We start from the raw sequence: 13,232 nt of genomic DNA on the forward strand, positions 1-13,232 counted from the left end.
TACAGTTACGGTCCTTTCTGGAAAACAACTCTGTTTTTGAAAAATTCCAATCTGGGTTCAGGTCTCGTCATGGCACTGAGTCTGCCTTGTTAAAGGTGCACAATGATATTGTATTGTCTGTTGATGCCAAGTGCCCTGTTGTCTTAGTTCTGCTAGATCTCAAAGCAGTCTTTGATACAGTGGAACATACAGTCCTCCTGTCACGCCTCAATCACTATGTTGGCTTTCACGGCACTGTACTTAAGTGGTTTACGTCTTATTTGTCCGATAGAACCTTTTCTGTAATGACTGGTGATTCCTGCTCCTCCAGTGCCTCTCTCTCATGTGGGGTCCTGCAAGGTTCTATTCTTGGCCCTATTCTTTTTTCGTCATATATACAGTGCCCTCCAAAAGTATTGGAACAGTGAGGCCAATTCCTTTATTTTTGTTGTAGACTGAAAATATTTGGGGTTGACATCAAAAGATGAATATGAGACAAGAGATCAACATTTCAGCTTTCATTTCCAGGTATTTACATCTGGATCTGATACACAACTTAGAAGATAGCACCTTTTGTTTGAACCCACCCATTTTTCATGAGAGCAAAAGTATTGGAACATGTGACTGACAGGTGTGTTTTGTTGGCCAGGTGTCTCCCAATTACATTGATTATTCAAACAATAAATAGCACTGAATGTCTGAGCTCAGTTTCAGATTGGGTATGATAGGTTTTGCCTGTGCAGACTGCATTTAGAGGTGGAACCAACATGAAAACCAGAGAGCTGTCTATGGGTGAAAAAGAAGCAATTGTGAATCTGAGAGAATATGGACAATCAATCAGAGCCATTGCACAAACATTGGCCATAGCCAGTACAACCATTTGGAATGTCCTGAAGAAGAAAGAAACCTCTGGTGTACTAAGCAGCAGACGTCGAACAGGTAGACCAAGGAAAACATCAGCAGTTGATGACAGAAACATTGTGAGAGCTGTAAAGAAAGACCCTAAAACAACTGTTAGTGACATCAGCAACAACCTCCAGAGGGCAGGAGTGAAGGTATCACAATCTACTGTTCGCAGAAGACTTCATGAACAAAGGTACAGAGGCTACAACAGAAGATGCAAACCACTCATTAGCAAGAAGAATAGGAAGGCCAGGCTGGAATTTGCCAAAAGGTACTGTAGAAGCAAAAAAGTCAAGGTCCCGAGCCGGGCCAGTTAGCTTGCGACCTCGCTCTTCTCCTCTCAAACGGACTTTTTTTGTCTTCCATTAGATATCAAAAACTCAAATACTCAGAGGTCAAAAAAATCACTGGAGACACGTAGAATCAGATGCAACTGAGTTTAATGTGCTCGCAGGCAACAAACACATCACAACCCAAATGAGCCAAGCTCCGGAGCAAGGCAGGAATTTCTCTGTTTGCGCTCGCTCTTTTATCGTAGAATTTCTGCTGAGTCATTTCTTTCCCTTAATCCTTCCCACTTGGCTCTGATCGTAACGATATCCCACCTCTGCTGAGTCACTTTTTCTCCACCATAATGGTGTCATATTTCTGCTGACTCAGCACTTTTTAGTCCTTCCCCGTCTAGGGTCATTCTCAGGACAAGCTGTAATTCCCCTAATTTTCCACTAGTGTTTTCTGAACCCATCCTCATGCTATTTTTAGAAATAATTCACAGTGAGTCCTAGGTACTTCTCCACCACAATGCTTAAGTGCTCAATAAGTGTGTGTGTGTGTCATAAGAATACATGAAATATTAAACCAGTGTGTAATTTGTCAGTTGCACAGATTATATTGCTTCAACACATATCTTTTAAAGGTCAGCTAAAAGGTACAGTATATGTCTTCAGTAAATCAGTACATTACACTACATTTCCCCCTTTGGGGCTCCATAGTCCCATATAATATCTTAAATCACAGCAAGGGGGAGAAAATATATATATCCCCCCTTTGGGACTTCATAGTCCCATACCATTAAGATTTAGATTGGCTATTATCACACACGAATCATTTTCCAGTGATCAACATCAGTAGAGCTGCACATAAGTCATACTTCATTGATTATCAGCAGTATCTGTCACACATTTTGTCATCCGTAGGTATCACACACAATTCATGATTATCACCTCGAATAATTCGTATGTATATAGAGTATAAGAGCTAGCCTAATAATGTCTTTGTTTTTCTTGTTGCATGATTAATCATAATGACATTCTTATACAGTGGTTGTGACTACAGTCGTTACTGGTATTTTCTTCAGTGAATACATGATAACTTCACATATACCGGGTACAGTAAGCAAGGTACATAGTTATCTTTGCTGTTAATGCTGCCAAATTACTGTCCGTCGGGCACATAGGCGGATGTACCAGTCATCCGCAGGCACCGGTAGGACGCCACCTGATCCCCTTAGCATCTCAATCTTCTGTTGCAGCATGTGGTGGTTGACCAGTTGCCGCTGTAGGTCATCCCTAGCCTGGGCTCAAATAGGGGCTGGTCCTCTGACATGGCTGGGCGCTCTTGGTAGGCCAACCCTGGATTCTGCTGCTTTGGATACAGGGATCTCCACATGCTGGCCATGCTCTGCACCAATCTGTGTGTTAGAAAGGACATTGTTTAGTTCAATTCACTTCCCTCCTTTTCCTCCTAATTGCCCTGTGGTATAGATAACCTATATATGTTAATCAGTTGATTGTTAGTATGGATTTGGTAACAGCAAGGTTTTTCCTGAATCTATTGCCAATTATTTGGTTATTTCTTACCCTGAATCGGCTCTCCCTCTATACAACCTCGTATTCCCCTTCCAGGTTCCCCTTCATTGGCTCATATAAGTTTATATTGTCAGCCATATTCTCACATATGTCCGTATTGTCAATCATGGTTTCATATAAATCGTTGTTCAATCTTTTGGATGCATAGGATCTTACCCACGGTTTATCTAGTTTCCACAATTCGCCTTTCTTGGGGAGCTTTTTCTGCTGTTGTATCAGCATAATAAATTGTCCCGTGGCCGTTCTCATGGCCCTTCTTATCAGGATCTGTACTAGGGGAAGGACGCCGAGTCCAAATATTACTCCTATAGTCTGTAAGATTTTTCCAACAGAGAACTTTTCTAACCAATCAAGAATTGATGAGGTTTTTAGTGTTCCAATTGGAATGTTGTACTTGTTGGTCTCTGTCTACATATGTAAACTTGAGTCAGGTTACCATCTTCACCTGTTTCTGAGCTGCTGCTTTCTTCTCCCTGCTCTCTTTCTGCCTCTGCTCTCTCTCCTCTCTCTGTTCTCTCTGCGCTTGGGCCCTCATCCTCAGCCCTGTGGCTACCAGGTGGCGACTGAGGAAGGGGTGTTTTCCTCTGAGGTGCTCTCTGTCGACACCCTCTCTGGGTTGTTAGCTCTGCAGCAGTGGTTAAGATGGAACCAAACGTCCTTACCTTCAACTTTCAAGGCAGTTGGTGTAGCTAATATGACCTTGTATGGACCTTCTCTGCGTGGCTGGTCCCACTTCCTTTTGAACACCTTGACGTACACCCACTCTCCAGGAAGTATGCGTTGAAGGTCTTCTGGGATTTCGACCCTTCTGTCCTCTGTGGTGCCTTTCACCTGCTGGGAGATAGCCCTATGGATACGGGTTAGACTTCGTAAATAGTCAAACATTTCATTTTGCAGTTGCTCCAATGGGGGCCCTTCATAGGGACCCCTCAAATATGGTATTGGCATGGGTGAACCCGTAAGCATTTCATGCGGTGTTAGATGCGTGATTCTGCTAGCTTGTGAGTGCATTGACATTAGTGCAAGCGGTAAAGCATCCACCCGGCTAAGCTTGTCCCCACTATCTACTACTATTTTTGCTATTTTGGTTTTTAAAATACCATTTGCTCTTTCTACAGCTCCCTGTGATTGGGGATTGTAAACGCAGCCAAATTTTTGTTTGATCCCTAGTTGTTTCAGTGTCTCTTGTATGACGTTAGACACAAAATGACTACCATTGTCTGATGATATTGTATCTTTTTACCCATAGACATTTTTCGGCCTCAGTAACTCTGTTTTGAGCTGCTATGAGGGAGGGCATGGTTGTGAGGGGTTCACAGTCTTGTATGGTTAGTAAGGGTGTCATTACTGCCCCTATTGCTGCCTGTTCATCTGCAAAGTTATTGCCTTTGGCTATCAATGTATCAGTGTTTTGGTGGGCTGGACATTTAATTACTGCTAGAGCTGTGGGAAGGAACATGGCTTCTATCAGGTCGAGGATGGCAGCTCCATGTGTTACAGGAGTGCCGTCAGCTCTGCGAATCCTCTTTGTTTCCATATGTTAGCATGGACGTGGCACACACCATAGGTGTATGCTGAGTCTGTGTATACATTTAGTGATTGTCCCTCTGCCAATTTACATGCTGCTGTTAAAGCTTTTATCTCTGCAAGTTGGGCTGAGCATGGCTGAGCAAGTTTACGTTATTGTAGTGTCTCAAAGGTGTGGTCATTGTTGTGAAGTTGAACAATCCCGTAGCCTGCATGGCTACCAGTGGCGTCACGAAAACATGAGCCATCTACAAACAATGTTAGATCAGCTGGGATAGGTTGATTGTGCAAATCTTCTCTAGCACGCATAAATGTCTCTGTGTCATGAATGCAATCATGTGGCTTACCATCTGTTGGCAGCACCAGTTTAGTGGCGGGGTTGATGGTGGAACAGCGTTGAATGTTAAGTTCAGGGGCTGATAGGATTACCTCATAGCCCGTACGCCTGGCCTGTGGGCATGTCTTGCATCAGGACGGCACATGCAAAGCCTGATCTTTCTGCTACCTAGAGATGAAAAGGTTTAGCATAGTTAGGAGTCCCTAACGCTGGAGCTGACTGCATGTCTATTTTTTAGATTTGGAACGCACTCTCAGCTTCCTCTGTCCATGTCAATTATGCTGTGTTGTTTGTCTGTCCTACTGCTCTTAGTAAAGCTCTGAGTGGAGCAGTTTTTATAGCATAGTCACAAATCCATGCCGAGAAAAGACAGCATTTGGCCCACCGCCTGCGGTTGAGGAGCCTTACTTACAACCTCTATTTGAGATGGGGCAATGCACTTTTTATCCCCACTCGACTGTCTGCCCAAGTACTCTACAGACTGCTGGCAGAACTGCAATTTGTTTTTATGGACCTTTGTGTCCCCCCCCTTTGCTAATGCTGTGAGCACTGCAATGGAATCTTTTTGACATTGTTCTTTTGAAAAGCTACAGACAAGCAAATCATGTGCATGTTGTAATACAGTGCTTGGCACGTTCAAATTAGCTAGGTCATATTGCTGACCCTCAGAAGTGAATGCAAACAAATATTGAGAGTCTGGGTGTAGCGGTACACTGAAAAAGGCTGAACACAAATCGATAACTGTATACCACTGTGTGTCGGATGGTATGTTTGAAAGCAATGTGTGTGAATCTGGCACATGTGGCGTCTCTGTTTCCACCACTGCATTAGCTGCTCTTCTGAGGAATTTGGTTTCTTGATTGGAAAAATGGGCGTGTTGCAGGGACTTCTAGTTTTGACCAGAACTCCGGCTTTTACCAAGCCTTCAATTGTGGGTTGGATACCGTCAATGGCATACCGCTACAGAGGATACTGCCTCTGGTATGGTAGGCTAGCATGATGTGAATAGGTTGCGCTGATTTTATCAAGCCTACGTCTGTTTTATGTGCTGTCCATAGCTGTGGTGGAACTGTGCGTGTTCTTCTGTGACTGCCATCTGTGTGGGAGTAGTACCATCTACAAGTACCTTATCTGTGACTGCTTTATCACCTGTCTTAGTTGAGATTCTAATGTATTGTTTGTCATCTAAAATGTGGATGTATTTGTTCTTGTTGGGTAACCACTCTCGCACCTGCAGTGCACATCCGACCATTGGACCCAAATGATGAGACTCATAACCTTCTGCTATCATCAGTGTAACGTGTGGTGCAGAATTTGGCACCTGAAACCATCCTGCTAATTCTTCAATTCTTCTGGGAGGCGGACGGCTGCCGCCACACCTTGAGGTGCTGAATACATGTCTTCACTAATGATCAGGCATGTTTTTTTTTTTTTTGTTTTTTTTTTTTGAGCACTGTGTCCCTGCATTCCTGACAATCTACATGAGTCTGGTCCGCATCATACACGAGTGTGCAATGCAGTGGCAGAGTGGGACTATGTGCTGTGTCAAAATGTAACCTGACCCATGGTTCCCACTGAGTCCATGTCTGTTTAAGGTGAGACTCTTCTGATGTCAGTTGGATCCAGTAGACCAATGCCTGTAATGTCTCTGTGGCGTTCCCGGGCAGCTGTGGCATCATGCTTTGTGGGGGGTCATCAGAGAAGTCTCATGATCTTAGTTTTGAGAGGGCACAATGTATCTCTGCCTAGAAGGTTCACTGGCGTATGAGCTGAGTAGAGCATGAGTGCAAATATGACTTTTCCTGTGATAAGCATTGGAAGGGGCTCTGTCAATGGTATGACTTGTGATTTCAAAGAGAAGCCTATGGTCTTGATGGATAACTTAGAGAGGGGGAGTTCAGAGCCCTCTTTTCCTAGGCATGAATAGGCAGCCCCTGTGTCCACCATAAAAGGATATGCTTGTTCGTGGGTGACAACAGGTACAGTTGGTTCGTCGTGTGGCTGTAATGAAATGACTGGTGACATTACTTCCCCCTCAGGTTTCTCCGGGCAACCCTACCATGGGCACCCTGTCTCGTTTTCGGCAAATTTTCTGCTGGACCTTCCCATGGGTTGACCGAACAGTCTTTGTGTCGGTGGCCGGGCTGGTAACAACCCCAGCATAGCTGGTTAGATGCTGCAGGATTCACTCCTGGAAATCCTGTGTTCATTTCCTGGGAGCCTGATTGCTGATAGGGTGTGGCTCGCTGATAGGTTTGCTGTTGCGGTGGCTGGGGTCTTGGAGGAAAGCTCAGTCCCCCTCTCCATCCTCCTCGGCCTGCCGGTCCTCCCCTAGGTCCAACTCGACCCCGCCACCTCGGGGGCCTCTGGAGTGGTAATGAGTGGCACTGGATTGTCAGTGTTCTGCGTGTGGGGAGCGTCTTCTTTCATCTGCTCTCGGCCTTCGTATCTCTGGCCAAGGTCACTGTGAACCTTCCCTCCACTTGGCCTTCCATTGTTGTTGCTGCTCTTGCCACCCCCACCGAGCGCAGTGGGTATTGTCCCGTCTCTGATGGTGATGTGTCTTGTGGGTATGGTGGTGGTGATGCTGGTAGGGGTGGGGCTATGGGTCTCACATCCATCAGTGCCCGTGGGTCCTGTGGATGCCTGCTGCACTCCCTTGGCTCGGTTAAATCTAGGCTCAAAACATATCTCTTTTCAAAAACATTTGTATTCCTCTGACATGATATTTTAATCTCCTACTCTGTGCTTATTTGTGCCTTGATTTATGTATTTATGTATGTTGCTGCTATGGCTTTGGTTTTTTTGTTATTGTGTTTCCTCTGTATTTTTCATTTTCTATTTTTTATATGTTCAGCACTTTGGTCAATGTGAGTTGTTTTTTTTATGTGCTTTATAAATAAAGTTGACGTGACTTGACTTAACTTGACTTGACTACTTGCAACATTCGCTTCCTACCCCCTGCTTGTCTAAACCACCCTAATACCTCCCTTTCCTTAACCCTATTGTTCTTTTTTTTATAACTCACCTTAGTGTCTTTTGCCTCAATGTATTTAGTTCTGTATCCACCTCGTCGCAACATGCCAGGTTGGAGGTTCCATCCTTAGGCCAACAATTTTTTTTTTTTTTTTCAGATTTTTGATTTATTTATTTATTTATTTATTTTTGTTTTTCCTGATGTTCTTTTTGTGCCATTTAGTCACACAGCGCTGGATTCAGTTTCTCCTACCTGGATGTTATGTCATCACTATCTCTATGGGTGTCAGACCCTTTTTTCCATCTTTCCTTGAAGCCTTGTTTCACTGTGCCAGCTCTTGGAATTTCTTGTTGCTCATCTGTTTCTTTTGTGCTTATCAGTGCTAATAATGTCCTCTACTGTAACGGTAGTTTCTTTTTTTTATTGTTATATTATTATTATTATTATTATCATCACCATTATTCTTATTTCTTTTTCAGAGATTATATTCTAATTTATGTGACCTGTCTCCTAGGGGGGCTTTGGTTAAACAGCCAAATGTTCATGTCTCCCAAATCAACTTTTCTGGGCACAACAACAATCCGCAGTCGTGGATTATGTATCTCTCCTTCGTGACCTCGTATTCTTATCTGGTGTAGAGGGAGTGAAGCTACTGGCGCGTCCTTATGATTATCACACAAATTCTGCAGCAGCAGATTTAATGAGTAAGGAACCCACAGTCTGCGCAAAATCACTTCCCACGGGACACCTGGAAATAACTCTTTTACTCTCTTCAAGTTAACAAATTTGGTGACCTGCCAAAGTTTTTGTTTGATCTCCTGCTCATCTTGCCAATGTTCTACCCCTTTACTGTCAAAGTATGTTCTTCTCCAGCCAAAAATGCGCTCTTATGCCCCTGAATTCTACTGGACCCTCAGTGACGCAATGACTCTCTGTTATAATCTCATCTCCCCCTTCATTTCCCTCTTCCATCTATTTCAGGTGTTCTGATGTGAGTTATGTATAACCTCACCTCTTAACCTGTCACTGGTGAAATTTATGTGTTTGCCTTATTACTCTCCCTATTTGTGTTATCTTTGGTCCACAATGTTGTACCAGTGAAGTCAGTCTAATTATGATCTCACAATGTTGCAGCAGCGAGGCCTTATCAGACAGCCTAATGTGATCTCACAATGTTGCAGCAGGGAGCCTGTGTACTTGATTTATTTAACAGCTTAGTTTGATTCTCTCTATCTGCTCACCCCCTTCGCTGTCTATGTAGCTTCTTTCCAACCCAAAATGTGTTTTTTATGCCTCTAGTGTCCACTGAACCATCAGTCATGCAATATTCTTCGGCCCAAATTTCATTACTACTGCTGTCACCCTCTTCCATCCAACTCTTAACAGCTTGATCTCAACTTCTTTTTTCTTTATTTTATTACTTATATTATTTATTATAAAACTATACATATAAACTAAAACTACTTATCATTTATAATTTATTTATAATTTTATTACTTATTCTATTCATTTATGAGACTATATTTATCACTTATTTTATTTATCTATAAAATTAAATTAAAATAACAGATATTTCTTTTTTATTCTCCCCTTAACAGCCAACCAGTTTGTATGGAGTTCACCCAAGCAACTGGTTCAATCAGTGAAACGTGGACTTTTTGTTGGCACCGTTAGGTTTCCAGTCCCCAGACATTTTGTTGACACCGTTAGGTTACCCTTCTCTGGTTTTGTTTCACTGAGACACTGTTAATAACTACCTCATGTAACAAAACTTTGAAACAAATCACATAAAACAAACACACAGATACCAGATTATGATAAAACATTCAGGCCCCAAAATGTCTTTTTTCTTTGTAATGACCTTTAACCCAATAGAGGTCAGAACCAAACTATCAAATTTTAACAAAGCTTTGTTTTTTGTATAAGCCCACTTCTGTTGGCTGCGTTCCTCACTCTATGCTGGCTGCATGCCTCACCCCCTCCCTTTGTACTCCCTGTTAAGTCAGTCTCCCAATGATTTGTCAGTCTTTTTACAGCTACATTTTATTTAACACTTTACTGTATTTACAACACTTTATACAACGCTTCATGCATTACTTTGAATAGATTATATTGTGTTTACTACAACTTACTTCTAAATATATGTACAACAACTTTATAGCTTACAGTTAGATTTTTACAATTTTTACACTTTTGATCGATCTGTTAACTGTTTTGACTTCTTTTTTGTCTTTTTCTCTTTTCCTTTATCTCTTTGGTTGCAGCGTTTTAAGCGTTCTACCCGTGTCAGACCTGTTCTGTCTACGGTGACTCCCCTCCTTCTTGGCTGGGAGGTCACTTTCTTCAAAACAGCGGTATCCACAGAAGCTTTTTTACTTTAGGCCTTTTCTTAATCTCTATTCCCTAAGCTCTCCGTCTAAGCTGTCCCAACGGTTGACTCACACAGACCTGCCCCTACAGGCTTAAAGGTGTGCGTGGCAAGTCGCTAGCGGTATCCATGGATTCGCTTTTGAGTACCTCTGACTCTCTTATTTTTGCATTCCGCCCGAGCAGCCTATTGGTTGGCTCAACGCCCCTGCCTTCACAGATTTAAAGGATGCGTTTGTCAAGTCAATAGCGGTAACCACGGATATGCTTTTGAGTATCTCTCTGACTCTTTTCTTCTCTTATTGTGCACTTTTGTCTCTTTAAATACTTTAAATACTCTTAATACTTTAAATACTTTACTCTTACTACATTCCTCACTACATTTGTTACCATACATTCAGCACACACACGTTCACTCTTTCTTTTGCCTGCTTGGTTTCTCTAGCTCACTCCCCCACATTCCACACACACATACACACACTCACTCACTCCCTCCCACATTCACTCTCCATGTTTATCTTTCTAACTTACACACACACACACACACACACACACACACACACACTGTGTTGCACTAGATTCAGTTGTCTCCAGCAATATATCAGCTATGTTCCAATGTTGTGTTATTAGTTAGTAATTTTTACATCACATTTTAGGTTCTTTAGGAGAGGAATTTGTCAAATACCTCCGACCTGGGCGGCTCCCAACTGCACCTCAGACGCACCCGGTTTAGGCAGAAAAAAGGCTCTGCTTACCTTATCTGGTGGCCACCTGTACGTCTGATGTGCAGCCAAGCGCCCCCGATCTCAGGATCCGACCTCCTCGTCCTCCTACACTGGCTCGCCAAATAATGTGGAAGCAAACAAGTCAAGGTCCCGAGCCGGGCCAGTTAGCTTGCGACCTCGCTCTTCTCCTCTCAAACGGACTTTCTTTGTCTTCCATTAGATATCAAAAACTCAAATACTCAGAGGTCAAAAAAATCACTGGAGACACGTAGAATCAGATGCAACTGAGTTTAATGTGCTGGCAGGCAACAAACACATCACAACCCAAATGAGCCAAGCTCCGGAGCAAGGCTGGAATTTCTTTGTTTGCGCTCGCTCTTTTATCGTAGAATTTCTGCTGAGTCATTTCTTTCCCTTAATCCTTCCCACTTGGCTCTGATCGTAACGATATCCCACCTCTGCTGAGTCACTTTTTCTCCACCATAATGGTGTCATATTTCTGCTGACTCAGCACTTTTTAGTCCTTCCCCGTCTAGGGTCATTCTCAGGACAAGCTGTAATTCCCCTAATTTTCCACTAGTGTTTTCTGAACCCATCCTCATGCTATTTTTAGAAATAATTCACAGTGAGTCCTAGGTACTTCTCCACCACAATGCTTAAGTGCTCAATAAGTGTGTGTGTGTGTCATAAGAATACATGAAATATTAAACCAGTGTGTAATTTGTCAGTTGCACAGATTATATTGTTTCAACACATATCTTTTAAAGGTCAGCTAAAAGGTACAGTATATGTCTTCAGTAAATCAGTACATTACACTACAGTACAGAGATGAGCCTCAAAAATTCTGGGAAAAAGTTTTATGGACTGATGAGACAAAGATTAACTTTTTCCAAAGTGATGGAAAGGCGAAAGTTTGGAGAAAGAAAGGATCTGCTCATGATCCCAAACATACAAGCTCATCTGTGAAACACGGTGGAGGTAATGTCATGGCTTGGGCTTGCATGGCTTCTTCTGGGACGGGCTCTTTCATCTTCATTGATGATGTAACACATGATGGCAGCAGCAAAATGAACTCAGAAGTCTACAGAAACATTTTGTCTGCTAATTTAAAGAAAGATGCAACCAAACTGATTGGGAGATCCTTCATCATGCAGCAAGATAACGACCCAAAACACACTGCCAAAACAACAAAGGAGTTCATTAGGGGCAAGAATTCGAAGGTTTTAGACTGGCCAAGTCAGTCTCCAGACTTAAACCCAATAGAGCATGCATTTTACCTGCTGAAGAGGAGACTGAAGGGAGTAACCCCCCAAAACAAACAACAACTGAAAGAGGCTGCGGTGAAAGCCTGGAAAAGCATCACAAAAGAAGAATGCAAAAGTTTGGTGATGTCAATGGGTCACAGGCTTGATGCGGTTATTGAAAGCAAAGGATTTGCAACTAAATATTAAGTCTCATTCACTTTAATCTATTTTAAGTTTATATGTTCCAATACTTTTGCTCACCTAAAAATTTTGTGTTCCATTACAAATAATGCTATCTTCTAAGTTGTGTATCAGATCCAGATGTAAATACCTGGAAATAAAAGCTGAAATGTTGATCTCTTGTCTCATATTCATCTTTTGATGTTAAACCCAAATGTTTTCAGTCTACAACAAAAGTAAACGAATTGGACTCACTGTTCCAATATTTTTGGAGGGCACTGTATGTTACCACTTGGGTCTATTATAGCCAGGCACAACCTTTCTTTTCATTGTTACGCAGATGATCTGCAAATCTATCTGCCATTGAAGCCTAGAGGTACTGATGCACAAATTTCCCTACTTGACTGTATTGCTGACATCAAGCAGTGGTTGGCCCAAAACTTTCTGCATTTAAATGAAGACCAAACAGAGTGCATTGTGTCTGGGGATACTGTGACGACTGGCTTTGGTGCCTTGTCTTCATCATTCAGTCCTACTGTCAGAAATCTGGGAGTGATCTTTGACAGTTATTTGAAATTTGATAAACAAATTGATAATGTCATAAAGACAAGCTTTTATCAGTTACGTCTCCTGGCCAAAGTAAAATCATTCTTGAGCCGTCATGACCTGGAGAGATCTATCCATGCTCTAATTAGCTCCAGACTAGATTACTGCAATGCACTGTATGTTGGCATCTCCCAGTCTTCTCTTAGCCGCCTTCAGCTTGTTCAAAATGCAGCTGCCCGTCTGTTAACTAGCACTAGTAGACGAGAGCACATTACCCCAGTCCTCTATTCTCTCCATTGGCTTCCTGTCCATTTTAGAGTTGATTTTAAACTTTTAATGTTTGTTTTTAAAGCTCTCAACGGCCTTGCCCATCCTATTTATCTGAGATTTAACTGTTCGTGAGCATGGCAAGGCTTTGTCTTCTTATTAAAATCGAAATTGAAATCGAGTCCAGCCCTACGCGGAATTGTTAATGTTATGTTTTCTTCATTTTCTTTCTCTATGTGGCTGGTTATGTGATTTACAGTATCCTACAGAAGCATTCGCTGCAGTACATGTGAACTGTAACTTGAATATTTG

General features: G+C 42.4%; 1 protein-coding gene and 1 long non-coding RNA gene across 8 annotated transcripts in view; one reads left to right on the forward strand and one right to left on the reverse strand.

Annotated features, from left to right (window-relative positions):
* Positions 1 to 13,232, forward strand: part of cacna1ba (calcium channel, voltage-dependent, N type, alpha 1B subunit, a) — a 775,969-nt gene that overhangs the window by 336,328 nt on the left and 426,409 nt on the right. The gene's annotated exons all lie outside the window — the stretch shown is intronic.
* LOC144464306 (uncharacterized) lies at positions 1,309 to 11,418 on the reverse strand. Its single transcript, XR_013492062.1, has 2 exons — positions 3,196 to 11,418; positions 1,309 to 2,572 (listed from the first exon to the last, which is right to left on the reverse strand). It is a non-coding gene; the product is annotated as an uncharacterized LOC144464306 (long non-coding RNA).

The sequence above is a fragment of the Epinephelus lanceolatus genome, chromosome 9, assembly GCF_041903045.1.
Source record: "Epinephelus lanceolatus isolate andai-2023 chromosome 9, ASM4190304v1, whole genome shotgun sequence".
NCBI classification, from domain to species: Eukaryota; Metazoa; Chordata; class Actinopteri; order Perciformes; family Serranidae; genus Epinephelus; species Epinephelus lanceolatus.